The sequence below is a fragment of the Schistocerca cancellata genome, chromosome 1, assembly GCF_023864275.1.
Source record: "Schistocerca cancellata isolate TAMUIC-IGC-003103 chromosome 1, iqSchCanc2.1, whole genome shotgun sequence".
Taxonomy (NCBI): Eukaryota; Metazoa; Arthropoda; class Insecta; order Orthoptera; family Acrididae; genus Schistocerca; species Schistocerca cancellata.
Genome location: NC_064626.1, coordinates 1,061,353,346 through 1,061,381,305, shown reverse-complemented (window position 1 = coordinate 1,061,381,305; position 27,960 = coordinate 1,061,353,346). Strand labels below are relative to the sequence as shown.

The window sequence follows — 27,960 nt, the reverse complement described above, 5'->3', positions numbered from 1 at the left end:
TCGACGCCATACGATTCGTGAACTCGCCCACGAAACCGGATTACCGCATACGACTGTGCTTCGCATCCCGAAGTAACGCCCAGGCATGCGAAAACTTGCATCACGATGAGTTCCGCATGACTTGACGGAAATGCAGAAATGGATGCGTTACGACGCTGCTCAGACGCACTTGGAGCGCTGTGAGCGCGAAGGGGAGGCCGCATCGTAGCACTGGATGAGACGTGGCAACATCGTACGATCCAAAACTGAAACGCCACTCCAACGAGTGGTGTCTTCATGGGTCGTCGCGAAAGTCGGAAGTGCGTCGGAGCCCCAGTATGGTGAAAGTTATGGTGATTCTCGTGCACGACTGTGATGGTGTAATCCTAACGCATTACGTTCCTCCACGGCAGACCGTCAATGAACAAGATTATTGTTCGTTTTGGGAGTGTCACCTACGACCAGCTTTGCGAAAGAAGCGGTGACACTTTCTGCGCAACCCACCCATCATTTTGCACGACAATGCGCGGGCGCATACAGTGCAAAGCTGTGGCCGTTCTGTTCGGTCGATGGGACTGGGAAGTACTGTACCAGCCACCATACTCCCCGGACTTAAGTCCTTGTGACTTTGATTTGATTCCGAAGATGAAGGAATCACTTCGTGGCATTTGTTTCAGAACTGTTCTAGAAAAAAAAAAATAGTTCAAATGGCTCTGAGCGCTATGGGACATAACATCTGTGGTCAACAGTCCCCTAGAACTTAGAACTACTTAAACCTAACTGACCTAAGGACATCACACACATCGATGACCGAGGCAGGATTCGAACCTGCGACCGTAGCGGTCACGCTGTTCCAGACTGAAGCGCCTAGAACCGCACGACCACACCGACCGGCAACTGTTCTAGAGATTCGACAGGCAGTAGACCCCTCCATTCGCATCATCAACAGATCAGGCTCTGCTAACGGTATACAACGCCTTCCACATCGCTGGCAACGAGTTCTACACAACGCTGGTGACTACTTTGACGGAGAGTAACAAGTACAAACATGTAACTCTTCTGTATCGGTTGTGAATAAACAGTTGCCACTATTTAAGTTCCAACCCTCGCATAAAGGACCGTGTAACCTATGGAATGTTTTTTGTTCTACATATGTATCCTCCTGTCCATTATTCCAGAATGAACAGTACTTGTAGCAAAACTGAAATGTTAAATGTTTAGTTGAGGTTTTATTCGAAAATTGTTAATTTGTAACTTGGAACAGAGGAATGTTGTATGAAAGGAAAGAAAACTATACAGATTCATTGTACCAAGATAGAAAACGCAATTTCGTCAACAAAAAGGAAAAATGAAAAAAAAACACGCAAAAATATATCTAACGTAGCTTCTTCGTCGATGTTTTATAAAACATGCTTCTGTCTTTCATAAACAACTTTCACATTTATCAATAACAGCAGGAAACTCTTGCCTTTGATCATGATGAAGAACGTTCTATTGAGAACAAAATAACAACAATACATATGTCTTACGTCTGTGTACATAAACTGTACTTGCATTAAAAATAATTATTTTGGTAACACAAAAGAGCAGCAATTACATGATCAACTAATATTTTTGTTACTTGTAAAATGCAATTTATATACCATAAAAATAAAAAATACACAATGGGCTAACGCAAAATGGTGTGCGGCTCTAAATACGTGCAAAACATTCAATCAAACAAACAAAAAAATTAAAAAAGTTGCCTTCTCCCATCTTATTTCTTAAACATTCATTTATTTTACTTTCTTCTGCCTATTCTAGCAATACCACCGGTAATCATACCATTTACTACGTCGTAAATATAGTGTGCCATAACAACCACAAAGTACGCTCCACCATACGATAGGTTACGGAGTATGTATGTAGATATACATTAAATAAGTGCTTCAACTGGAAACAGTGAAATCCAATATGGCGTCTCCCAAGTGCTGCTTTTGACATAGAGGGCGTTCATAGCTCTTAATGGTAAAACGATGCATTGCACATTGTTGGAATATCGCAGAACTTGAAACGTGTTTCACTCTCGGTGATGCTTTCCCAAAGTCAGTCAAAAGGAACTGACGTTACAAAACTCACACAGCTCAAGAACCACATCAGCTTTCACATTTCATGTGAGGACAGCTAATGGCTCTTTGCTGGGCATAGTCTTTTGCTTGTAACGTGTACTGCTGCAATTCGGAAACTTTCTCACGCTGACTACATCGTGCGTCTCTTATTTGATGTGCTCTCTCTCTTTCGTTAATACAACTTAGTCATCTTTCGAGACCAAAGAACACTGACAAAGAATTGGTCGAATTAGCACATTATAAGTGACCTGTTTCGTGGGTCCGTTCTTAGGAGTCTTCAGTTAATTCGGTGTCTACCATCTGCCTTCTCTACATGGAAATTTTTGTGGGCGTCATACAAACAGATGAAGGTAGTGACTGATTCCAGTCATTGGTTGGCGAGCATGTCACACTATTTCGGATCCCTTCTCCTGTTTAGGTACATTACATTACATATTAACTTGTATTAAATCCTAAGTAGCAGTATACAAACATTGTGCCTACCGCTTCGTAAAACGTTTCTAACTACCTAAACACATCTGAGTCCTCTGTGAACAGCCTCAGAGAGCTGCTGGTCATTTTTATACACTGTGAACAAGAACAGCCTTTTCACAATGTCTTAAAATATGCGGTAGTCGTTGGCGGCTGTCGATGCCTCCGTTCTTAGGAACAACACATCGAACTCTATTCACTAGGTAGTTTTCAGTAAAATCGTTTATAAATCGGTTACCTAATCCGATATTCCGTACACGCATATGCGTTTTATGTGACTCTTCCTTAACTTTAGTGATAGCTTGTTGGAAGCCAAGAAATATATGTTTTATGGTACATGGATAATTTGTAGGTAAGAGTACCTTGAAAACTACTCACAATCTCGCCTCTAGTTAGTCCTGTAATAGACACTAAATATATTTTCTGATTCCACTTTTAAACGATGGTATTCACATTTTATCCGCTAACGTCTTTTTCCAAAATTACAAAAATTACTCCGGAAATGTAAGTTTTTTCCAAAATGAGTACATGTTCCAAGGGACAACATCGACATGTACTTAGGATCAAACCTTTTGCTGAAATTTAAAAGCACTGCAATCTAAAAAATCTTATCAATACTGTTGTAGACGTCAATGTGGTACACTATTACTCTACCGCACACCAGTAACAATAGCCAGCAGTAAAACTGCAGTTCGGATGAACTAAATGTTTGTGAACGATGTCGACCACGCTGATAACGAAAACGACCTTGAGAAACTCTAATTAGGCATCGTTCCCAATTTGAAGGGGGATTAATTTAATTATATTTTAATAATATTCATTGTCAATCCGTTCCTATCTAGGCTTCGAAATCTCGGTGATCGTAGAAAGAGCGATGAAGTTTCAGGCAACAATAGCTGTGTGTATTTTGGTCATTATTTTTAGTCTGGGCCTGTAGCAACAAGGGGAAGGAGAAGAGGAAGGTAAGAGCAGCGCATGTTTCATTTAAGCCTAGTTTCCGACATTTACAAACTATGTTCTTGTGCTGGAAATACGTGTCAACGACGTGTGATCAGTGCGTGTGATCATTGTAATTCCTAGGATTTAATATGCCTCGCAAATGCGTAAACAGTTCTGACAATTTTTGCTACTCTTACGGACAGGCTACACTGAAATCGCAAAGGGTGCCAATGACGCCATATATTAGGAAGGTGTGCGTGGTGTATTTTGGCTGTGAAATCAGGGACCAGGACACGCCCTGGACACTTAATGTACGTTGCATGTCTTGTTTCTTGAGTCTTCGTTCGTGGTGGAACCGCAAAAGAACTTCCATAAGCTTTACTATACCCGTAATCTGCCGAGAACAATAAAAGGTTGTGAATGATTATTACTTTTCTATCATAGCTCCATTAACACAGCTATTTGCAAGAAGTAAATGTCTTCCTTGACATATCCTAAGATTCCGTCGGCCATGTGACCAGTGCCTCACGGAGAAGGCCTGATTGTGATAGTGGCGAGGGCGGTAGTGAAACTAGTACTGCACCATCACCTCCAAAACCCAGTTCTTCGAAAGATCCTGGTATTGCGTGTAACGATGAATGTACAGAGATTCACAAAATAACACAGTGTGAACTTAATGACCTAGTGAGAGATCTGAAATTGCCGAAAGCTAGCGCTGAACGGTTGACGTTAAGCCTACGAGAGTGGAATTGCCATTCATTACATTTTTCGAAAATGAAAAGAACTTGATATTTTTTGGTGATTCATAGTGACTAATGGCAGCAATGAGCATTGACTATAAAAGTGATCAGTGGAGGCTGTTCTTCGACTCCTCCAAAGTAAGTCTCAAATGTGTTCCACTGCATAATGACAACGTGTTGCCATACGTTCCGACTGAGTATGCACCTCACACGAAAGAAACATATGGTAATATGAAACAGTTATTGAAACTAAACTATGACAAATTTAAATGGCAGATATCCGGGGATCTCAAAGTCACAGACGTATTTGCAGGGATACAACACGGCTACACTAAATTCTGTTGGTAACTGTGCCTCTGAGACAGCCGCACCAAAGCACTTCATTATAAAAAGAAAGACTGGCCTACGCCCATGTAACCTTGTTGCAGCCCAGGTAACTTGCCTGTGACTTTCTGGAAATCTGCATTTTAACTTGTCATAGTTCAGTCGCAATAACAATTGTTTCATATTATCATACGTTTCTTTCGTGTAAGATGCATACTCAATCGAAATCGATGGCAAAACGGAGTCATAATGCAGTAGCATCTCTGAACCAGGATCTCACGATGTTATGAACAAACCACTTGTCGTATCGAAGAACATGATTCTCTCTGCTCTTCATATACAATTCGGCCTAATGGGAAGCTTCATTAAGACCATGGATAAAACTGTGGAAGCATTTTTCTATTTGTGAGAGGAATTTCCATGTCTTAGTGAAGCGAAAATGAAGAAAGGATTTCAGACACGCAAACTCTGCAAAGATGAGCATTTCAATACCATCCTGACAGATGATGGAAAGCTAATTTGGGATGCTTTTGTTAAAGTGACAAAAAACTTTCTAGGAAATAAAAGGACAGAAAACTATAGGGATATTGAGGCAAATCTTCTGCACTGGTACAATAGACTGGGGTGCTACATTTCCTTGAAGATACATTTCCTAGACGGCATTTGGACTTCTTTCGTGACAACAAGGGTGCTGTAACCGATGAGGAGGGAGAACGCTTCCATCAGCAAATTTCGGACGTGTAAATGAGATACCAGCGAAAGTGGAGTGCATCAATGTCAGCCGATTACTGCTGAACACTACTCAGGGAATCACCAGTAGAAAATTACAAACGCCAAGCAAAGCGGCTGCGCCTTCAGTGACCTTCCTCTGAAAGATAGCACCTAGGTAAATATGCGCGTAACTTATACAGGAAGTAACGTAAAGTTACCATTACTTCAAATCGACAGCTGTTCTTGCATTTTCATTAACGTTTTCGTTATGAGAACACCACAAAACACGAAGATCAGCTATTAAGCCAGTTATAGAAAAAAGTAAAATTTAGTTGGTTAGTGTAATGCGTAAGTAAAATCAAATAAAGCAGAAATACTGTCAAAAACAGGTTAAAAGTTAAATACAGTTTTATAGCTACTACAACTCTACACAAATTTTAATTTTCAAGACAGTGAAAATTGTTAAGACGTTAATAAAACACAGCTAATTTCCTAATATCACATGATCCATTAGACGATACCTTTCTGTGCATGACTGATGAAGTATTGCTTAACTGCCCACTCATTATATAACTAGTTTTAAAAATATACAGAATTTTACTTGCCAATAATTTTTGTATCTGAAGGATTTATAACGTATATCGGATAGCTTTAATACACTATACAACACTTAATGAAGTGTCTTCGCGATGAGAAATGGTAGTATTCTTTTATCAGTTCATGATTTCTTTTAAATTTCTTTTTTATGGTTATGATGTAAGAGGCTTATACGAAATCTTCCTCTACTGAGTTAACAATTGTTTACATAGTTTTATTACTTCTTATATCGACATATAACGAAATGGGACGCCGCGTTTCTCTCCAGCGGACATTAAACGCCTAAGAATTCGTTTCTGTGGACCGGAAGCTGGCGGCAGAGTTATTTTTCGGAGCAGTCAAGTGGAACAGCGAGTTTGGCGGCCCCGAATGGGCTGCAAGTATTTATGCTGGAGAACTTGCCCTGGCCGTCTCGCCGCAATAAAAGCGGCGGCAAGTGGCGCTGCACTGTGGCCGCCGCCTAACTTTGGTTTAGGGCCGACTTAGCGGGGGCGCCCTGCGCTGCTGGACAAATACCTCGTGGGCTGAGGAGGAGCCGGGGCCGAGCGGTAAGCTGGAATTATTTCGCGCGCGCAGTTCTCGCAGGCGCTGCATGCGAAGCAACTTTATTCCTGGATTAGGGCGAGCCGGGGAACCCTACTCACGGTGAAGGTACATGGCTACCGCTAAAAACTGGCTATGACATGTTCTTCAGGTCCCCCCCCCTCCCCCCCAGACACCATTACGCACTTCTATTACTAAAAATAACTGGAAGATATGTTGGAACTCACTTCGCTGGGGATGTAACCGTATTATTCAATCCACTGACACAGACTAGATATACTAGATTAAACTGCATTTCTATTGCTGAAAATAACTGGAAGATACGGTGGAACTCATTTCTGGAGGAATGAAACCATGTTATTCAACCCACTAATACAGACTAGAAGTACGAGATGGTTATAATTAAATTGCAGCTATTCAAAGAGGTCTTATGTTGGCTGTAACTATCGTATGGCAGCAAAACTAGGTATATATTCAAATGTATTAATATGGAATCGATTTACGCTGGAAAGAAGTTAGTGCTAATTTTTCCCACCAGGTTCATATCTGGCGATGCGAATGCAAGTAACACCTACAGAAATATTTCCATATGTAACGCTTGAGGTATGGGACGTGGGCAGGAAAAGTCAAACAACTGAGAAAATGATCATGTTGATCTTATTAGTAATCCCCGCTTTCACAATTCGTTCAATATGAGCACCGGACACGTCGATGAGACGCTGCATCCCTAAAACGACGTTATTGACAGTTGCTCGCAACAAATCCGGTGGATCCAGAGCCACATGATTCTGTGTGTTGGACTTCAGATCGGTTAGGGACTGAACGTGTCCATGATAAACGCGTTCTGTAAGGTATCCACAGATCCAAAAGTCACACGGAATCAGCTAACGTGATATTGCAAGACATGCATCCGGAAAATCTCTGGAGGTAACACGTTCGTGACAGCTCGCTTTAAGCAGGTTTTTCACTCGGCGACCGACACGAGATGTTACCCCATCTGGCATCTAAACAGTGGTTTTCACACAGTAGCTCTCCTCCAAAGCAGGAATCACGTGCTGTCCAAGGAGGTCCCGATAATGTGCAGGCGTCACGGTACCCTGACAGCCGCTCTGGATGCACACTCTTCATAGAAGAACGGACCGAGAATAAAGATGCTTGTTAATCCACACCACCTAGTCAAACAAGGCGAGCGCAGTTGTTCCTCGTGCTCAACGCGTGGTTTAACAGTCCAAAAATCCGGCAGTGCTGTGTATTCACTGCACCCTGTGTCCGCCCCCGGTAGCTGAGTGGTCAGCGCGACAGGATGTCAATCCTAAGGGCCCGGGTTCGATTCCCGACTGTGTCGGAGATTTTCTCCGTTCAGGGACTGGGTGTTGTCCTGATCATCATCATATCATCCCTATCGGCACGCAACTCACCGAAGTGGCGCCAAATCGAAAGACTTACACCCAGCGAACGGTCTACCCGACGGGAGGACCAAGCCACACGTCACACACACTGCACCCTGTAGTGTAAAATAAGCCTCGTCATTCAACAGAACATTTCCCGGTGACATGTCATCAACTTTGATCCGCACCAAAAATCGAAGTGCACATTTAGAACGTTGCTGCGGATCATGAAATTCCAGATGCTGCACCGTCTGGATCTTGTTCGCAGCTCGTGGTCGTGTGGTAGCGTTCTCGCTTCCCACGCCCGGGTTCCCGGGTTCGATTCCCGGCGGGGTCAGGGATTTTCTCTGCCTCGTGATGACTGGGTGTTGTGTGATGTCCTTAGGTTAGTTAGGTTTAAGTAGTTCTAAGTTCTAGGGGACTGATGACCATAGATGTTAAGTCCCATAGTGCTCAGAGCCATTTGAACCATTTTTTGACCTTGTACGGGTACCAGTGCGAAATAGACTGAAAAGCATTCTGTACTGTTGTCAATGGGATAGACAATTCTCGTGTCATCACACTAGCACTAGCACTACCCGGGGCACGTGTCACATCATCAGTTACAGCAACAGCAACGTCGCCAGTAATTCCCACCTTGATACGACGCCTTGCCGTACTTAAATCTTGTTGTGACGTGGAGTGGCGTCGAATCTTGTCGTGGCGTGGCATGCGGACGTGTTCGGCAAACGCTGCGCTTATTTTTGTGTTTGTGCTGCGAAGAAATGGTCGGAGTGCAAGATTACACGCTAATAGTTAAAGGTGTAATCTGTCACGGTACGCAGGAAAGACGAGCGCGGGGGCTGTCGTTTTTGCCGTGAGAGGCTTTTCCGTGACAGTGAATGTATTTTTGGGTGCCATATGGCAAGATTCGGCGGCGGAGTGGAAGGCCATTGTCTTCCCTGTCGGCGGCGACTCGTTGCGCCTTCTGTTGACGGCGCGGCGTACAGCGGGCTTCGGTGACGTCGAACTCCAACGGTGCTGACAGCGCATCTTGCGGCGAGCTGACTGCGCGAGCTACAGCTGATCGTTACGTCAGTCGTCCCAAACACAGCGGCAGACTCAGCAGATGCCGTCTATGGAAAGATGGCTGCAGGTATTTTCAACCGACGTGGGGCTCTTATTTCCCCGCATTTCTTTGACATTGGCACCACGTAGTAACGGCGCGGCAAACTGTGGAACGAATCACAGAGCGTACTGCGCTTCCCGGGACAGGTTCCACTCTATTTAGAGATGAACTAAACGTGCAACGGGCCGAGAAAATGGCAATTGGCAGCCGTACAGAAAATTTAGTACAGTGCATGCACATTTTGATTAACTTTGTGAAGCATTTGTTAGGTGTGCATCGGGCTTTTAACTAACCTGAGTTTCACATCCACGTATTTGCGCGGACATTGGAGCATACAACCTGGTCCACGCTGGCTACAGCCATTGGTACTTTCGAAAACACCGAACGTGCTCCCGGAATCAATGTGGGCCACACATCAGTCAGATGATGTCGAAACAGTGATGCAACCACGAAGGGCAGGAGTACGGGGGCAATAAGACGAACGGCATCTAGCGAAGAATTAATTTCTAAAAGAAAGATAATGGAAACTAAAATGTTAAAGGCTGTAGATGAGATCCCAGCAGAGTTCCAGAACGAACCAAAAGGAGGCAGGTTCGCAACCACAATTACATCACAGGTCAGAGATAAAGTATGGGCACCTGCACTAGGTGAAGCAAGGCTTTATGGACAAAATGAAGAGCTCAGAACTCAAAACGTCGCACTCACGAAAGCACTAGCTGTTGCAAACGTACCAGATGCCCAGGAAGGCATTCAGCGCCTGGAGCAAGAACTATCGGAACTTAAATCCAAAAACCACGGATAAAGTCAGAGAATAAACCCCTCTCAATTTCAGCCGTTGCGAATTCCGGCCCGATGGCAAAACCTGAAAGTAAAGTTTCAGAATGCACCCAACGAACAAAGCTAAACAGTCTATCACACCTTTCTTTAAACCAGAAATCAACCAAGATGCCAGAACCATTAGAGGAACCATCACTAAAACAATTAACCCCAAGCAAGACAGATTAAAAATAAAATGAGCCAGACCAACAGCAAACGCTGTGATAATTGAAACAGAATCACAAGTAGACAAGAAAAAACAGCACAGCTTAATGACCAGAACTCACGAAGTTTAGACCCCCTCTGGCAGTGCACCATACCTCAATATATTTAACTGATTACGAAATGTTAGAAAAAGCTATATGAAATAAACCTAAGTGAATGCATTCCTAAAGACGAGTTCGATAGGGAGGCTAGGGTAACTTAAAATTTAAAGTGGCAAAAGGACAGTCAACAGTATTTTAGAAGCGTTGCCAAGAGTGCGATTACTGCTGCTTCAAAAAGAAAGGGTTTTTATTCAGTTTGAATCTTTGTATATCAACGACCTTGTTGCTGTACGAAAGTGTTTTACATGTTTGGGTTTCGGTTACCCAACGAAGCGTTGCGACAAGGACCCAGTACGCGGGACACCTGCAAAATCAGGACACAGAAAGTAGGGATGCAGGGAGGAAAATCCTGTGGGCTGCGTACCATGAAAACACATAAACAGCTCTACGAAAGACAAATAGGAGGACGTCCATTTATAACGAGTACTACCATAACTGTCGGAAGCACCCCCCCTCCCAACCCACCCACATAACACACACGAACAAACGTAGCTAATAATGCAAACAGGCAAAGGTACAAATCGCCGTCGACTAGGATGAGAGGCTAGCGGGGTGCCGTTGCCTGGCAGCAACACATAGGGTTATTACAACCCCTATACGCAGATATTGATACTAACGTAATGGCTCAGTTCTGGGAGACAGTGAAGTATAGGTACTTCAGCGTTACCGACTATATAGACGATATGTGCATGCAGGGTGCAATTGAATATGAACTGGCCAGGCACCTGAAACGTCTCATGTTTGACTGGACCATCTTACAGGTTGGCCTCCTTTAATAGTTGACGAACCGGAAGACGAGATACTACGACATAGTACAAAGAAATGTGACGATAACTCTGAATATTCTGAGGATGAAGATGTCACAGAGTTCACAAGAAATGCAACACCACAGGCAAACACGAAGACAATTGCACACGACAAGTACAACACGATACAACCAAATGTATACCCTATGTCACAACAATTCGTTTTGTCTACGGAGTTAGCATACACTGCCACTATGAAAAACAAAACAGTAAGGTAGCCGAACAAAAAGACACATACTGTACCGGCACAACACCAGACACAACCACTTCAGAAACGGACTTTGTACAACAGTCGATTTTCATGAACAAGTCCCCGGTGGCGAAGAGAAACCACAAGTCACTACAATGTCAAATGCTCAGCTAAAGCTCATCAAACTCCACACTACCAGAAACCATATAACAGGGAAAACATTCGACACTACAAAATAATTCGTAACCGGAGCAACAATCGAGAACACCAACCAGGCAGAACCGAGGACCCGTATTTGGATACCGTTTATCACGTAAACTATGAGAGAAGAGCTGTTTGAAACAAAACCTTGTTTTCTAGTCTGCTTACCCGCAGATTAGCTTCTCTCATAGTTTATCTGTGGTAACGACGACTCCGTTGTGGTTGTGTACGTGGCTCCATCTAATACCCTCAATGTGTTGACTAGTGAAAGAGATTTTGCGTTCACTAGAGAAAGATCTATGTTACTCACGCCACCGACGTCTCCGAGGTAAGTAGGTGGCTGTCCCTCCCTGTTTAGTACGAAGGGGTTGCAATCGTTTTCCACATCAGTTCTATGTAAGTTCCACAAAGGGGAATTAGCCTTTATATAGGTTGGAATGAGGAGCCTTTTTTTCTTTCTCAGCCTCTTGCAATCTCATCTATTTTGTCTAAGAAAGGTTCTACATCATATTAGTATAGAGCATATATAGAAGACGTCAGTCATACATCTTATCTGTCTTTTATTTCCGTTGTGGCGATGTGTTCAGAGCAAAACTGGTGATCTGTGTTGAGATTTTTATTAACTACTATAACTGCAGCTTTCGCATTTGGTGCTCCTCTTGTGATGTAATGTAAGGAGGCCCTGGAATCTTGTCGTCACGCAGAAAGGGTTCCTGAAGGCAGGCGATGTCTGGTTTTGTTTCATCTAAGAGCCTATTTAATTCTATGTTTACTAGGTTACTGCCCTGGTAATTTAGTTGTATTACATTCACAAGAGGTATCTAATGAAGGAAAAACGCTTTGGTGTGGATCCTTAAAAATCCAGAAACACACGTCCATGTGCCCTCACGAGGTCCTTGTACACTTTCCCTAGGTTCAGGCCCTCTCCCCTTCACGCATGTGCCTCCCCTAAAGGATTACGCAGTTCTCTGGGTTTCGTTGAGAAATTTTCAACCATTAGGATCATCCTGTCAATTTGTTCTGTAGTTGGGAAGCCGATTTTACTTCCGTTTTCGTGCCTAGTTCGTATCGCACAGCGAAGAGCTGTTTGAAACAAAACCTTGTTTTCTAGTCTGCTTATCCTACACGTAGCATGGATCATGAACTGTAGCATCTACTCACAGGAAGGGCCAACTGGCAAAACGTTCGAGACATCGTTGAGACGTCGCCACTACACACTGTTCAAGGTATTATACAGTGCAAAACTCATGTTCTGACACGAGTCCTAAAAAGACAATAGGAAGAACAGAAGCAACCGTTTTCGGCAGAATTGGCAAGTTTAAGGAAGGATTCATGGGACTAAAGAAAATACTACTAACAAACAAAAACAGTTCCTGAAAGACAGATAAGGCTCGACATGTATCTTGACGCTGAACAGATATACCATAAACAACTGAAGACAACAAGGCAATACTACTGGACCAATTTCGTCAAAACCCAAGTACAATACGACATCTGGGGACTACCATTCAAGGCAGAAACACAACGTGTCAAAACACAGACAGTTCTGTCAGCACTAAAACCAGCTGACGGCACAATGACCAGAGCATGGGGAAGCAGAGCAGAATGTCTCCTGAACAGGCTCCTCTCAGATGACGACCCCACACAAGACAAGCGACACCGCGCTGACCTAAGAGACACGATGTGGCAGCCATACGTCAGCGACAGTGTAACCATACAATTCTCACAAGAAGAATTCGCGACGGCAGACTTGAAAACCGAAAAGCAGCCGGTCCAGACGAAATACTTTCAGAAATATTAAAACAAACATTAAACCTAAATCACACCTTTTCTTATGAACATGTTCGACGAGGCAGAATTCCAAAAAATTCCAAAAACTTCAGGAAAACTGCTAATATAGTAATAATCAGGAAATCAAAAGACAAAGAGCCAACAGACCCCAAAACGTACAGACCGATCTGCCTCTGACTCTCGCGAAGGCGCTGGGAAGGATCCTGTGTGACCGCCTACAATCGCTCAACACCTCATCAATTGGGCTTCAGGGAAGGTAGATCAATAGAAGACGCTGTCAACCAAGCACTGACAGTAACAAATAGCATCAGTGACAAACACGTGGCCGCCATACCAACGGACACAGCCGGGGCTTTGGATGACCTTCGGTGGCCGTCCCTCTACGCCATGTGAAGGGAAATGCGGCTACCGGCTTCCATCTACAATAGCCTCCTCGACGACTGCAGAGGAAGAGTGGAGGTCTGGTACACGAAATGTTGTCAAGAGGATAACAAAGGATGTCCACAGAGCTCGATCTGCGGACAAATATCTTGGGATAAACCAATCGAGCCCTTGCAGAACACCCTGGACGGTGACGACAGGATAAGAGACGTGATAGCGTACACCGATGACCTGCTCGTAGTGGTCTCAGCCAACTCAAGAGCAGCACTAGAGACAAAAGGCACGAAACTGTTTCTGAAAATGAACAATTGGTTCAAAGAAAATAAATTTTAAAAAAAAAGCACCCAACATAACTGTATATTTACTGCTCAGAGGGACGCTACAGGCGAACGTGCAACACTTATATCGATTTATATTAAGTATATCGTTTTATATGAAGTAACTGTGTATTTGCAATTTACGAAGTGTGCATCCTGTTGTTTGAACTCCTTGATGTGTGACAAGAAAATTAGAGTTCTGTAATATATATATATATATATATATATATATATATATATATGTGTGTGTGTGTGTGTGTGTGTGTGGGTGTGTGTGGGTGTGTGGGTGTGTGGGTGGGTGGGTGTGTGGGTGTGAAAAGGGGAAAGAATATGTTTAAATTTTAAATTATTGTAATATGAACATGAAAAAAGCTGGTTCATTCCTAGGGCACTTGCGTTTGTTACATGTAAACGTTCTATGGAAGTCCCTCCGCAAAGAAAGTGGCATGGCGTGAAGTAAAAGAGGGATTTGGCGGTCGCACTGAACAGCACCGTTGTGTGAACGGCAAGCAGTGTCTGGCTAGCCTTAGCACGGTACAACTCGACGGTGCTAAGAGAGGCAACTGGAAGCTGCATTAGAAGGGATTTGCCTTCTGGCTATTATTTCGTATTCACGGAATAATGGAATGGCTCTAATATGTTGACAATCCGTTGTTAAGAAAAGATTTTATAGAGCATTTACACCTTAATAGCCGTGAGTACAGTTAGCCACCATTTCGCCTTACTTTGCAGTTAAGTACATGGGCATTGACAAGTTAATCTGCGTGTTGTTTCAATGATAATCACATAAAACGTCAATTCGTGTTCAAAACCATAGCTTCAATCCTGATGACGAACCTACGTAGGGTCCTCACATAAGTGCTGGTTTAAAAGAACAATTCTTGCAGTCATGTGTTCAAAAATGATTTTTTTGTCTAAAGTAAAACGAGTAGCGAAAATTACACTAAGAGTAACATTTGGATGCTTTATTGATGAACTTCTCCTAGTAAAATTGTTAAGGTAGGAAGTTTAATTACAAACATTCAAAGATCAATTAATAGGAAAGTGAAAATCTTAATTCTTTAAAAGCTCAAACCACAAAAATGAAGTTGGATAGGCTTTTGCTAAAGTATCCTTAGTTTATTATAAAATATAGTTTTGTAGGATTACACTGCAAGATTGTGTAAATATTATTGCCAAGAGTACCTGCTTCACAGGTGATTAAAGCTCAAGTACATTTAAATATTTAATGAGCAGATTTCCGGTAGTATTGTTAGAAATGAAGTTATGCACATTTTCAAACGTAGTGTAGTTTTGGTACTCATCATGTGTGGTTACTTTAGAAGTTAATTAAGCCCAGTGTTGTATTTTATTACCTTGCAAAGTAATTTAAGTGAATGATTAGCTTTTAGAGGTAGATTTTACTATTGCCTTAACCAAAGATCCTTGGCTAGTGAAACTATACCAGTTTATTGGTCCCCATCATATTCTCCACCTACTCACAATTTAACTATTACCGATACTAAGGAAAACTGCTGTATGCAGAGGAGCTTAGAAAGTGTGTTTATGATGTTACTCATGTTTATTTGTGTTTTCGCGTCAGTCAAAATGGAAGCCCCTCATGTCCAAAATTAGTTCTGCACTTCATGCAGTGATGTATCAGTATTTGATTAAGTAATGCTCTTGAGTGTGGCCATCATTAGTATGAGCTTTGTGCAATGTTGCCCCTCATAATTTACTGGTGTGTGTGTTATTGGTAACTCCTGCTACACACAGTACAGTTTGTATTCTCTTTGCTATTCAAAAGGAAATCTCAACAAAAGTAACTTCAATAACTAATACCCAGTTTTCTCAAATTTATATTTCCAAAATTAATGTGCCTAGTTCGGCAGGCGACTGTTCATTTTTTTTAAAATTCATTTATGATTTTAGCACTTCTGTTACCTCCCAAGGTTCAAGACCGTTTGGTCTTCTGTTAACTCAACAAAAATCGAAATCATAGTCTCATACCCCTTTCCATTAGACACACGTGCGGTCGAATTTTGTAATCCTCTCAGACGGTAATATCAGCGTGTTTCACGACACGTTAGTGTTATAAACGCAATTCTAAAATTATACAATATTAGCTTACAGAGGAAGCAGGCCACACCCTATCTAGGACTGCATCTTGACGAAAAACGGACTTTCAACGAACATATAAAACTAACAATTGATAAAGCCATCAAAATTATGTACAAACTAGCAAGACTTAACATAACGTTGTACAAATTACCTATTAAGACGATAAGGACTTACCACATTGAAATATTTGAATATATCGCATGCTTCGCCGCAAGCGCTTGGGCTCACAGACTGAACACACGGACTAAGAAGACAATTGCTAGACGAAGTGAACGTAACGTACTCCTGAGAATGAGCGGAGGCTTCAACACCACATCACTAGAGCCATTTTGCGTTGCGGTGGAGACCCGTAGACATAACAATACGTTACAGAGCTGCACCGCACTGGCTTAACAGGAAAAGGCTCGATAAAGTTCCCGAGGTTACAGGAACCAAAATTATAAACAAAACAGTCGGCGAGTACACTCTTTCTTTCCTGACGTACGTGAAAGGTTGCGACTGAAATATGTCGACCCAAGCCGGGTGATAGTTCATTCTCTGACCGACCACTTACGCTGCATGTGACAAATAATAATGAAATATATATCTGGTTCAAACGGCTCTGAGCACAAGGAGCTTAACGTCTGAGGTCATCAGTCCCATAGAACTTAGAACTTCTTAAACCTAACTAACCTAAGGACATCACACACATCCATGGCCGAGGCAGGATTCGAACCTGCCACCGTAGCAGTCGCACGGTTCCAGACTGAAGCGCCTAGGACCACTCGGCCACACCGGCCAGCCAATGTACATATGCGGAGAACCTGGGACCCCAGAACATGTTACACTACCAAGCAACACGCCAGCACAAATGAGACCAATACAGAACGACAGCGACATCAGCAGAAAAATAGGTGCCCCGATCATTGGAACACCATAAATAAAGTAGCCGATATTACATTGAACACACTTCATGAAGAGTTGGGCGCGAAAACCAATATGGAAGGAGGTGTAGAGAAGCACAAACAACACAACAAACCACTCTGGAGGACACGTGCACAACCACTGATTTCGAAACTTAGGAAGGAGTCAACACACTAAAATGAACATGACACTGCATGCCGGAACACAGCCACAAATGTCGCAACAGGCAGTAACAATCATAAAACAAAGCACCTACACAAGCAGTAACACCGCATACGAAGACTCTAGTAATAAGGTGACGTTGCGTTGGAGGAGGAAGCTCTAAGGACTTTTGTTCAGAGAATCCTCCTCCCCATTGACGCATTGCATACTGTTGTGCATAAGCAGTAATATATTATTCGTCTTCCTATGTGTAAGCAGAAGTATATTCTCTTCTTTATGTAAAGCTACAATCAATGCATTTTATATATAAAGTGCATTTTCTGAATAAACTATACATACAAAATTAAAAATGTAATACCACAACTACCAACAATTAGAGAAACAACAACTATGGAATATTATGTAGTGTCCTTATACGCAACACTCCAAGGAATATATCAGTACACACAAACACAACAAACACGAGTAAACAAATACAATTTCAGAAAATAGCTCGAGGTTCTGCAGGGACTTTCTCACCTGAAATAGGCAATTGTAAGCGAATAAGCTACTTAGATTATATTACATAACAAAATATAGTATATTACTTCACTGTACGTATTGCAACATACTTTCAGCACACTTATTGTAGTACATTTTTATACATTTGCATTATATAAATTATATTCTCGTCAACTAGGCAGAAAAAAATTACATAACACCAATTTAATAATTGTAAAGCATTAATTTCTCTGTAACCTTAGATAAATTTTCATATATGATGTTCTTTATATTATATAAAATAGCATTAGGAACTGCGTACCAACAAGACTGCAATAATAAGAAGTCTCTGCTGTTTGATTTAGAACCATCTGACTCACCTTACATTTCAAGGTAGTTGGATACTCTGTACCGTCAATGAAACAAAGAAATAATATTATGTCAAGCTCTCCCGTGGTTTAGAATTTCATTGTCATCTTCTTTAAACCATTTATTGACATCGGTCATCTTATCAGACCTTTTAGTAGGTGATACTTTCTCAATGCAATACTGCAATGGCTGCAGTTCACATAAAATATTTTCAATAACAGGGCACGGTTTCTCTTCTCGATACCCGTACTGTTCACTCACGTTATGATTTATTAAAATCTGACAAAACATTGTGGATGTCGTATCGCCGTAGCGAAGAGTGTACAGTGTCACACTGGCACCTGATGGCCACTAATGGAACTAATGTGTTTTCCAGCGAGAATAGATCCCGCTTTAACGCACTAACATGTCTACCAATATTCGCTGCCACACGATAATGGCAGCCCGTGAGTAGCTGCACTTTAATTATAACAACTCGGTACAAAGATCAAAGTCTTCGGATTAGAAGGGGCATAGAGGTTGGAGTCTTTTGCCCCGTGGGTTCGATGTATACACTGAGGAAGCGATGATGGAAGCAAATGAAAAGTTCGGAGTGAGAATAAAATTCGGGATGAAAAGGTATCAATGAAAGTGAAAGTGTAGAAAAATTTCAGAATCTGTTACTATCTAATGAGCACACGGTTTAGAGCCCAAACAGAAGCATACCGACAATCCTTATTTCCACGAACAATACGAGACTGGAAAGAAGGGAGAACCGATAGAGGTACTCAAGGTACCCTCCGCCACACACCGTCAGGTGGATGTAGATGTAGATGTAGATTCAGAGTAAATCGAATGAACACGAAAGTAATGAGGAGTAGCAGATATGACATAGCAATGAACTGACCATCAAAACTGGTGACCAGTCGAAGTTATGTAATTATGCTTCCCTGGAAGAAAAGTACCACGTCACGGACGAAGGAAGGAGGACAAAAGGAGAACAGGTAAAGAAGCTAGTATCAAACGTGGGCCATAATGTAAGGAACGAATTTCTCAGGATGTACGTTTGAAGTGAATCATGGACGGTGAGGAAACAAAAAATAATTTAACCTAAGCGTTTGAGATGTAGTGAAACGTCCCCTTTGAAAAATTATATAAGACTGTGCGTAAACTGACACACAATATTTTTAGCGCAACGCAATCTGACTTTCAGAAATCCCTACAAAAGAATGGCCCTGACTAACATTAACCTATGCGTTTCACAAATCGCTTACCTCACAAAAATCTTGGTTATTCGAACTACTGCAATACAGCGAGCGCCACTACTGCCAGCTAAATAACAGATTCAGACTACGGAAGGCACTAACTACTGATAGGCATAGTTAGCAAATGAAAGATTTTAATAGAGAACAAACAATGTATTTACCTTAATAGTCATGAAAAGTCATAATATATACAGCAGCTCATGACATCCATTTTTACAAATTTCAAAACTCCGCCATTTCCCTCCCCACTGCTGGCGGCTCACCTCCAACTGCGCAACGCTACGCGCTGTTCACATCCAGCTGCCCAACACTACAATGGCAGACAACAATGCAAACTAGCCACAGACTGCACACAGCACAGCCAGTGATTTTCATCCAGAGCGCTACGTAACGTTGCCAATAAGAAAACATAAACAGCCTACATACAGTAGTACAACAGTAAGGTACTGAAACTTAAGTGGCCTGATAGGATAAGAAATGAGGTCACCACCTCAGTCGGCGAGGAAAGAAATATATGGCAAACGTTAACTAGAAGAAGGAACAGGATCATTAAGGTATCGGGGATGAACTTATTTGATACTATAACGAGCTGTAGAGGATACAAGCTGTAGAGGAAGTCGTACATTGCAATATATCTAACAATTAATTGATGATGTGGGGCATTAGTGGTGTTATAAGATGAAGACTTTGGTACTGGAGAACAAGTGGTGAGATATCGGATCAAACTAGTCAAGTGGGGAGACAATATTAATTTTACCGAATGTAATGGACATTCTCAAAAAAACGATGCTGGTTTTCACCTGTAATCATCGGCGGAAACATGCAAAAGCTAAATCATTTACTATTATTTTCGAACCCAGCTCATCCAAAACGCAAGTAAAATATTATAAAACTAATTAAAAAAAACAGAGGGGCTATGGTCACTAAAGGTTCTGTGATCATAGTCACTTCTGACTTGATAAGTAAGAGAGGAAACTACGCAAACCTTTTGTAGGAGTTTGATTGATATAGAGCATAGCACTGGAGTTTTTTAAACTTAAAACAGTTTTGAAGTCAGAGTTTATGTCACAATGGAGAAGGTATTGTAAGACTTCCTGAAGACTAATCAGTTAGTCAGCAATTTTTTTTTTTTGTCAGTACTGTTCCTTCACGGCGATAAACTGCTAACACTTTCCCTGTACATACTTCCGACATATTGTCGGTGGAACGGCGTACAGGGAAATACTGTGGACTGAAGCTCACACATTTGCACTTTCTCTCGACTTCACGGTATCATCTATGTCCAAAACATGCATTAGTAGCATATTTGTTTCCTTCATTTTAAAATTGTAGCATATCGCTTGTAGTGACATAAAAGAATATTTCCGCGCAATAAGAATACTCCGTCCTAAATCTTTATCACGTTACACTAAATTCTGCTTCAGTCACAGTTTGTCCATCTGTTGGTTACATGTACTGACTGTACAAAATTAATCAGCGTTAATACTATACTAACTTGAACTGTGGTATGTAAGTGAGGCAGATCTTCCGTTGACAAACAGACGATAACTAAGCTTACTTGGTAAAATTACAGTGTTTTTGTGTTTCATTTCGTATAATTACTACATTGAAGCATAACGAGGGTCTGAGCAACGTAGCTTCCATCTTCTCGCGGTGGCTCGGCGTTGATCTGTACATGGCAGATCTTCACTAAGAACTCGGAAAACACCTTCCTGTAACAGAAACTCTCTTTTCACGTTGGGGATTAACATACTTCAGTGAAGCCTACGAGAGTTGATTTTCGATTTGTTTTTGATTAATACTTGTGTATGTCTCGTCACCAAATACCACTTACCGCTCTCTGTGGGACGTTTCGAATAATAACGTCACCAACAGACGCAGATGGCTTTCTACAGCTTTGTAAAAGAATTAGTAAAGGAAGTAAGGAAGATTGGTGTTTAACGCCTTGTCGACATCGAGGTCATTACAGACGGAACACGAGTTCGGATTGTTTCAAGAACGGAAAAAAATCGTCCGTGCTCCTCTCAAAGGAATCGCCACGGCATTTGCCAGAAGCGATTAACGGAAATGTAAAACCTAAATCTGCGTGGCTGGACGCGGATTAGTGCCTTCCCCCGAATACGAGTCCAGTGTGTTAACTACGGAACCTCGGCACAAAATGCGTTTGTTACATTCTGCGACTTTAATTATTTATGTTCATTTGCTTGTGCTACGATCGACTGCATGTTCATGACAACATTTTCACGATGCAGATGAAAGCTGCAATATGTTTCTCTCACTGAATCTGATATAGCGGGGATCCGTATTCTGACTCGCCCAAGAAGTTAGAACTGATACGTGTAAAAAATCGTATACTGTGGTCCGTTTTGGGGTGAGACTTGTTAATTGTCATAGCGTCACTCTTCCGTTTGTCTATTATTTGATTCCATTTCTTGCAAATTTAAAGTGATTCTACCTTGTATTTTAAAACAGGTCGATCGTTTTACTGTTGTCATCATGTAATAACATAAATGTTACGATTTTAAAATTTTTTTCAGCAGAGGAAAATCAAAGTAATAATACTGAGTTTCGAAGAAAGTTAAACGGAATAGAAACTGCAAATTAGTTAAAAGAAACGAAAGCTGTTAAGTAAAAATGTTAGTAATTTGGAAGAGAGTAAAAGAATAACAGGGAAGCATAGATAACGTGGTTGTCCATCATCGTCAATGATCGGATTTGCATCATGCTTTGCTTCTAGGAGCTACGGCCGCAGGTTCGAATCCTGCCTCGGGCATGGATGAGTGTGATGTCCTCAGGTTAGTTAGGTTTAAGTAGTCATAAGTTCTAGGGGACTGATGACCACAGATGTTAAGTCCCATAGTGCTCAGAGCCATTTTGCATCATGGTTTCTTATTTCGATTTGACTTTAAAAGTTCTATGTACAATTTGACTATGTGTTATGGGTCAGTTTCCTATACATACCAACGCCCTCATTCATAGATGACCGGTCTCAATACGAAGATCATTTGCATATGTAGGCTGTATTATAGTTAACAGCACATACTGACACAGTTGACAGCATACGATAACAGAAGCAAAGTCGTTCCAGTAAACATTGTTTTGCAGACTAGCCGTTAGTGTGATGAATGTGTGGTTAAGAGAGACCACTGACTTCCATACGGTGTACTGTATTTGTACTGTCACATTAAGTCCTTAGTTAACGGGGCTAATGTCACACCCATAGCCTACTTTAACAGTAAATACTATTTCACCATTTTCGGTACACTCGTACTTTTACAGAGGTGTTTCTCGGGTCGTCTAAGCATTTAAGTGCAATACTTTCCTGTTTTCTGCAGTGAGTTAAGTATTCGAATACAGAGTACCTCGTAAAGCTTTACAAGACTGTTCAGTTCGCTGTAACATTGCTTAAACCGTAACAGTGGGAGTGCTGTATACTTTACTTTTAAGAAAAATCTAGAAAATAGAAGTTAGCTGGAAGTCAAGATGCGCGTCTTACTCACTCATCCTTTGCGGACTGTGCAGAGTATGATGGACATAAATGCAAGTATTTCTGTTGGCGACTGAGGGCAGAGTCCGAACAACATTACATCAGCATGTACGTCAACTGCTGACTAATAATTATTTATGTCTACTGCAAGTAGATTTTAGGCTGGTTGGTACCTCCCAGTACACGTAACAAGACCAACCAAAAGTTTATAGTGGTAGACTAAATCATGAATACAGTAAGCAGGATGAAAAGAATGGAGATGTCAGTAATTATGTAGAGATGAGTAGGCTTGCACGGGGTAGACTAGCCTGGAGAGAGGCATCCAACCAGTGTCCTGACTGGAGACCCCCAATCATTTCATTGAAGACATTATTCTTCCCAGAAAATTCCGATGCCATTAGACTAAGTCACATATGGTGATTCAGTTGCTCCTAGGAATAGGCTTTAAGCAACGAACAGTGCTTTCTATGATCAAGTCCAAGATTTTCATAGTCTTTCACTCGGTACGTGCAAACTATTAGTCCTACAGAAAAAGTCAACAGGACCTTCTTGTAGGAAGTTAGTGTAGTTTAATTTCGTACTGGGATACGTTTTCGATAGATGCTGTAGTTTTCGAAAATCGCGCTAAAGTGTCTTTCAGACGCGTTTTCCTTGAATAATGAGGAGAACATGCTCTGCAGCGAAAACATATTCCAGTACAAAATTTAACAGCATTAAATATTATAGTGTTAATTTTTTCTGTAGTACTAACAGTTTCAACGTAGTGAGTAAGAGAGCATGAAAATCTCTCATGTGGCTTTCTAAGGCATTGCGGGTTGCATAAAACGCACTGGTAGGAGCAGACGAATAGATGAATCATACTGCATATCTAACCACGTTACCATGTTATTATACATATATACTTTGCATTAAAAGCTAGGAGACCCTGAATGCGAACGACCAAAATGAATCCTATTTCTGTTGTACTCTAGATACGGAGGAAATTAAATGAGATTCGTCGAGCTCCAGGGGAAGTGTTAGCCAGAGATATTCTGGGCCGTGGTAAAGCATATCCTAGAAGTAAACTGCTTTTTATAGCAGACAGCAATTTGAGGTTCCCGTGCTCCCGTGACTTAATTAAGCTGGCGACTGAGGCGGAAGCATTTCTCGCGGAAGCGACTGGCGTCACAGCGACGTTGTCTCCATCTCCTTCTTGCTCCCATCTGCACTCGTTGTAGGTGCCCTCTACCCAGTTCTTCATTTGCAGGAGGAGTCCTACGTAATGACGTCTCCCAAAGCTAATATCTGAAGTAGTGGTTTATTTTCGTCTGCATTCATTGTTGTAGTCTTCAAGTACTTAGTGCTGCCACGATAATATGTAGTAATCTCACCTTTTTAATGTATATTCCGACAAACGCTGCTCGCTGTTCTCGGATTCGTCATACTGTAAGTAGGCTGTTTATGTTTTCTTTATGTAAGTAGGCTGTTTATGTTTTCTTATTGGCAACGTTACGTAGCGCTCTATATGAAAATCACTGGCTGTGCTGTGTGCAGTCTGTGGCTAGTTTGCATTGTTGTCTGCCATTGTATTGTTGGGCAGGTGGATGTTAACAGCGCATAGCGTTGGGCAGTTGGAGGTGAGCCGCCAGCAGTGGTGGATGTGGGGAGAGAGATGGCGGAGCTTTGTAATTTATCATGAACTGCTATATATATTATGAGTATTAAGGTAAATACAGTGTTAGTTCTCTATTAAAATCTTTCATTTGCTAACTATCCCTATCAGTAGTTAGTGCCTTCCGTAGTTTGAATCTGTTATTTAGCTGGCAGTAGTGGCGCTCGCCGTATTGCAGTAGTTCGAGTAACGGAGATTTTTGTGAGGTAAGTGATTTGTGAAAGGTATAGTTTAATGTTACTCAGGGCCATTCTTTTGCAGGGATCTTTGATAGTCAGATTGCGTTGCGCTAAATAATATTGTGTGTCAGGTTAAGCACAGTCGTGTATAAATTCTTCTAAGGGGACGTTTCAATACGTATTATAACTTTGCTTCCAAATGTCATTCCTGTCATCAAAGTCGTCAGTTAAGCCAAGTAGGGAAGTTGTGGGCGCCACCTGCCAGTGAATAGCGTGTACTTTGTCCTGCGTGTCTATATCGTATTTTTTGGGACAGAAAACCGCCTAAAAACCTCCCCCAGTAGATGTTAATCTGCCACGCGGATTCAATACAGGTCTGGCGCACCTCGTTGTCTTGCAGGCTGTGTGGGTCGAATACACATAGACACTGAAGCGCCAAAGTAAGTGGTATAGGCATGCGTATTCAAATACAGAGATATATAAACAGCCTGAATAAGGTGATTCGCTCGGCATCGCTTATAAAAGACAACAAGTGTCTAGCGTAGTTGTTATATTGGTTACTGCTGCTACACTGGCGTTTATCAAGATTTAAGTGAGTCTGAACGTGGTGTTACACTCGGCGCACGAGTGATGGGACACAGCATCTCCGAGGCAACAATGAAGTGGGGATTTTCCAGTACGACCATTTCACGAGTGTACCGTAAACATAACGAATCCGGCAAAACATCATATCTACGACATCTCTGTGGCCGGAAAAAGATCTTGCAAGAACGGGGCCAACGGCAATCAAAGAGAATCGTTCAACGTGACTGAAGTGAAACCCTTCCGGAAATTGCTGCAGATTTCAATGCTGGACCATCAACAACAGCGTGCGAACCATTCAAAGAACCATCATCGATATGGGTTTTCGGAGCCGAAGACCCACTATTGTACCCTTGATGATTGCACGACACAAAGTTTTATGCCTTGCCTGGGCCAGTCAACAGCGACATTCGACTATTGATGACTTGAAACATGTTGCCTGACCGGACGACTCTCGTTTCAAATTCTATACAACGGATGGACCTGCACGGGTATGGAGACAGCCTCATGAATACGTGAACCCTGCATGTCAGAAGGGGATAGTTGAAGCTGGTAATGTAATGGTGTGTCGCGTGTGCAGTTTGACTGATATGGCGACGCTGATACATCTAGGAACGACTCTGACAAGTGACACGTACGTAAGCATCGTGCCTGATCACCTGTATGCATTCATGATCCTTGTGCATTCCGACGTACTTGGGCGATTACAGCAGGACGATGCGACATTCCACACATCCAGAATTGCTACAGAGTGGCTTCAGTAACATTCGTCTGAGTTTAAACACTTCCTCTGGCCAGTAAACTCCCAAGACATGAACATTATTCAGCATATCTGGGGTGCCAAAGACGTGCTGTTCAGAAGCGATCTCGACTCCCTCGTGCTCTTACGGATTTATGGACAGCCCTGTAGGATTCATTGTGTCAGTTCCCTCCAGCACTACTTCAGATATTAGTTGAGCACAAGCCACGTCATGTTTCGGCATTTCTGCGTGCTCTCAGGGCCCTACCCCATACCAGGCTCTTCAGTGTATATGGTGGTCAGAAACAATCAGATAATGTTGTAAGGGTGTTGCAGAGTAGGCTGTGCTGATTAATAACTGTTAAGAAAGAAATTCGGTACGTTGCACCGTTTCCGAGTTAATTAGCATTCAATTAGCACATCGGGCCGTTGCGTGCGCAAAATCAAGTGGAGCGTCAGGGGTGGTAACGCCAAACGTGTCCTTCGTCTGGTTACTAAAACCGAACAAGAGAGCGATACAAAAATTGGGACTTGGACAGTAATAAGTATCGAATCCGAGCGAAAGGCTGAGCAGTCTCCTGCTCTGTCGTCTACTTGTTAGAACTCCAGACACTAACATTGTGTCTGCCGAGACACGAGACGGGCGCAACGGCGTGATTGGCTAACTTCAATGCTAATTAACTCATTCCCCCGTCTGAGGTTCATGTCCTCCCCCGGGTATGGGTGTGTGTCGTCCTTAGCGTAAGTCAGTTTAAGTTAGATTAAATAGTGTGTAATCTTAGGGACATATGACCTTAGCAGTTTGATCCCATAAGACCTTACCACTAATTTATTGTTTTTATTAATTACTAGTGAACCGCGCAACTTACCAAATTCTCTGCTTAACAGCTATTTCTCAGTACAGCCTACCATGCAATACTTTTACCATCTTTCCAGACTGTTTCTGACTTCCACAAACCACCATATGGTGCCAGGCGGAGGCTAATTTGTACTGCTCTTAGTCATTCCGTTTCCTGTTCTAGTCGTAATTGGAGCAAGGGAAAATCTTATACATATATGCTTGCCTAAGAGCTCTGAAGTTTCTAGTCTTGTACGTCATTACATGAGATTAATCTTGATGGTAGTGGGACAGTTGTGAAGTCCACCGCACATGACGTTTCTCAAAATTTTGTCATTAGTGTTTTGCGGAAAGAAAGTCCTCGTACGTCCATGGGATCCCATTATAATTTATGTAGCATATTGCATGTAGGCTACGCACTAACGGCTGCAAATGTCTGCGATAACCAGAGAATGGCCCAATGAATCTAAGCTTGGAAGATGCGTAGAATTGCGTAGTAACATTAAGTTGTCAAATTTTGATGGAAGAAGGTACTTACGTAAGCCCAAAAGTGCGTTCTCTTGAATGCATTGTAAGATCAGTATCACACAAAGCACTTTTGGTGTTGAGGAGGGGTAGCCAAGATTTAGGCTCGCGAGCTATGTCCGGACCCGAGTGCGGAAGGGCCCAGACTTGATTCACATTTCCCCGACCGCCATGCCGCGCTGCCTAAGCCCTAATAGTGGGAAAAGGGGAAACCGCAAACGCGCCGCATTTAAATTCCAGTACAGTCATACTGCATATGGCGATTTATATTTCACATTTCTCAAAAACGTAGACCAAAAACAAAACAAGTTATCAACACTAATTCATTATTTTTGGCGCGATGAAGATATAATTTTTATATGGAACGAACTGTCGGCGTAGGGTCTGACGCAGACACTTTCACAGAGTTTCATACTGCAGTTGCTAAGTAATGATGACATTTTTAGTTTCATAATCGGAAAAAAGTCCTTCACGCAAACTTCCGATACCTACATGAGAAAAGCAATATAGAGGTGCTGGACAGTTTTGAAGTAAAAAAAAAAAAAAAAAAATGTAGTTGGACCTGAAATCACATTGCAGGTCAATAAGTTACATCTGCACATGACCTGGGCCGCTTTCAGCTGCGGTCTCGGAAACAGCTGGAAAACAGATGTAAGAATGACAGTGCCCTCAAAACATTTATAAAACCATCGTTCTAATTCTTGAAAGGCCACAATGAATTCTTAAATACTCGCGCTTTCTTTAAAACCAGTGAACTCAGGGAACTGGATTATTTATGCAATGATGTGACCTTTGTACAAGGCTAATTTGCTTCTTAAATGTGTCCCCATCAAATCAGGAAGAAGTTACCCTGCAATGTCTTACTGTGGGCAGTGTGCGGTCAAGTTCACTTAAAATGCGAAATTCATTCCGGACGTACTCATTTTCGTTCATTCACTTCTTTTATCCTCATAACTTCAACAATA

At 42.0% G+C, this 27,960-nt stretch overlaps 1 pseudogene; it reads left to right on the top strand.

Moving 5' to 3' along the window:
* Positions 1 to 27,960, top strand: part of LOC126126629 (RWD domain-containing protein 2A-like) — a 113,864-nt pseudogene that overhangs the window by 35,696 nt on the left and 50,208 nt on the right.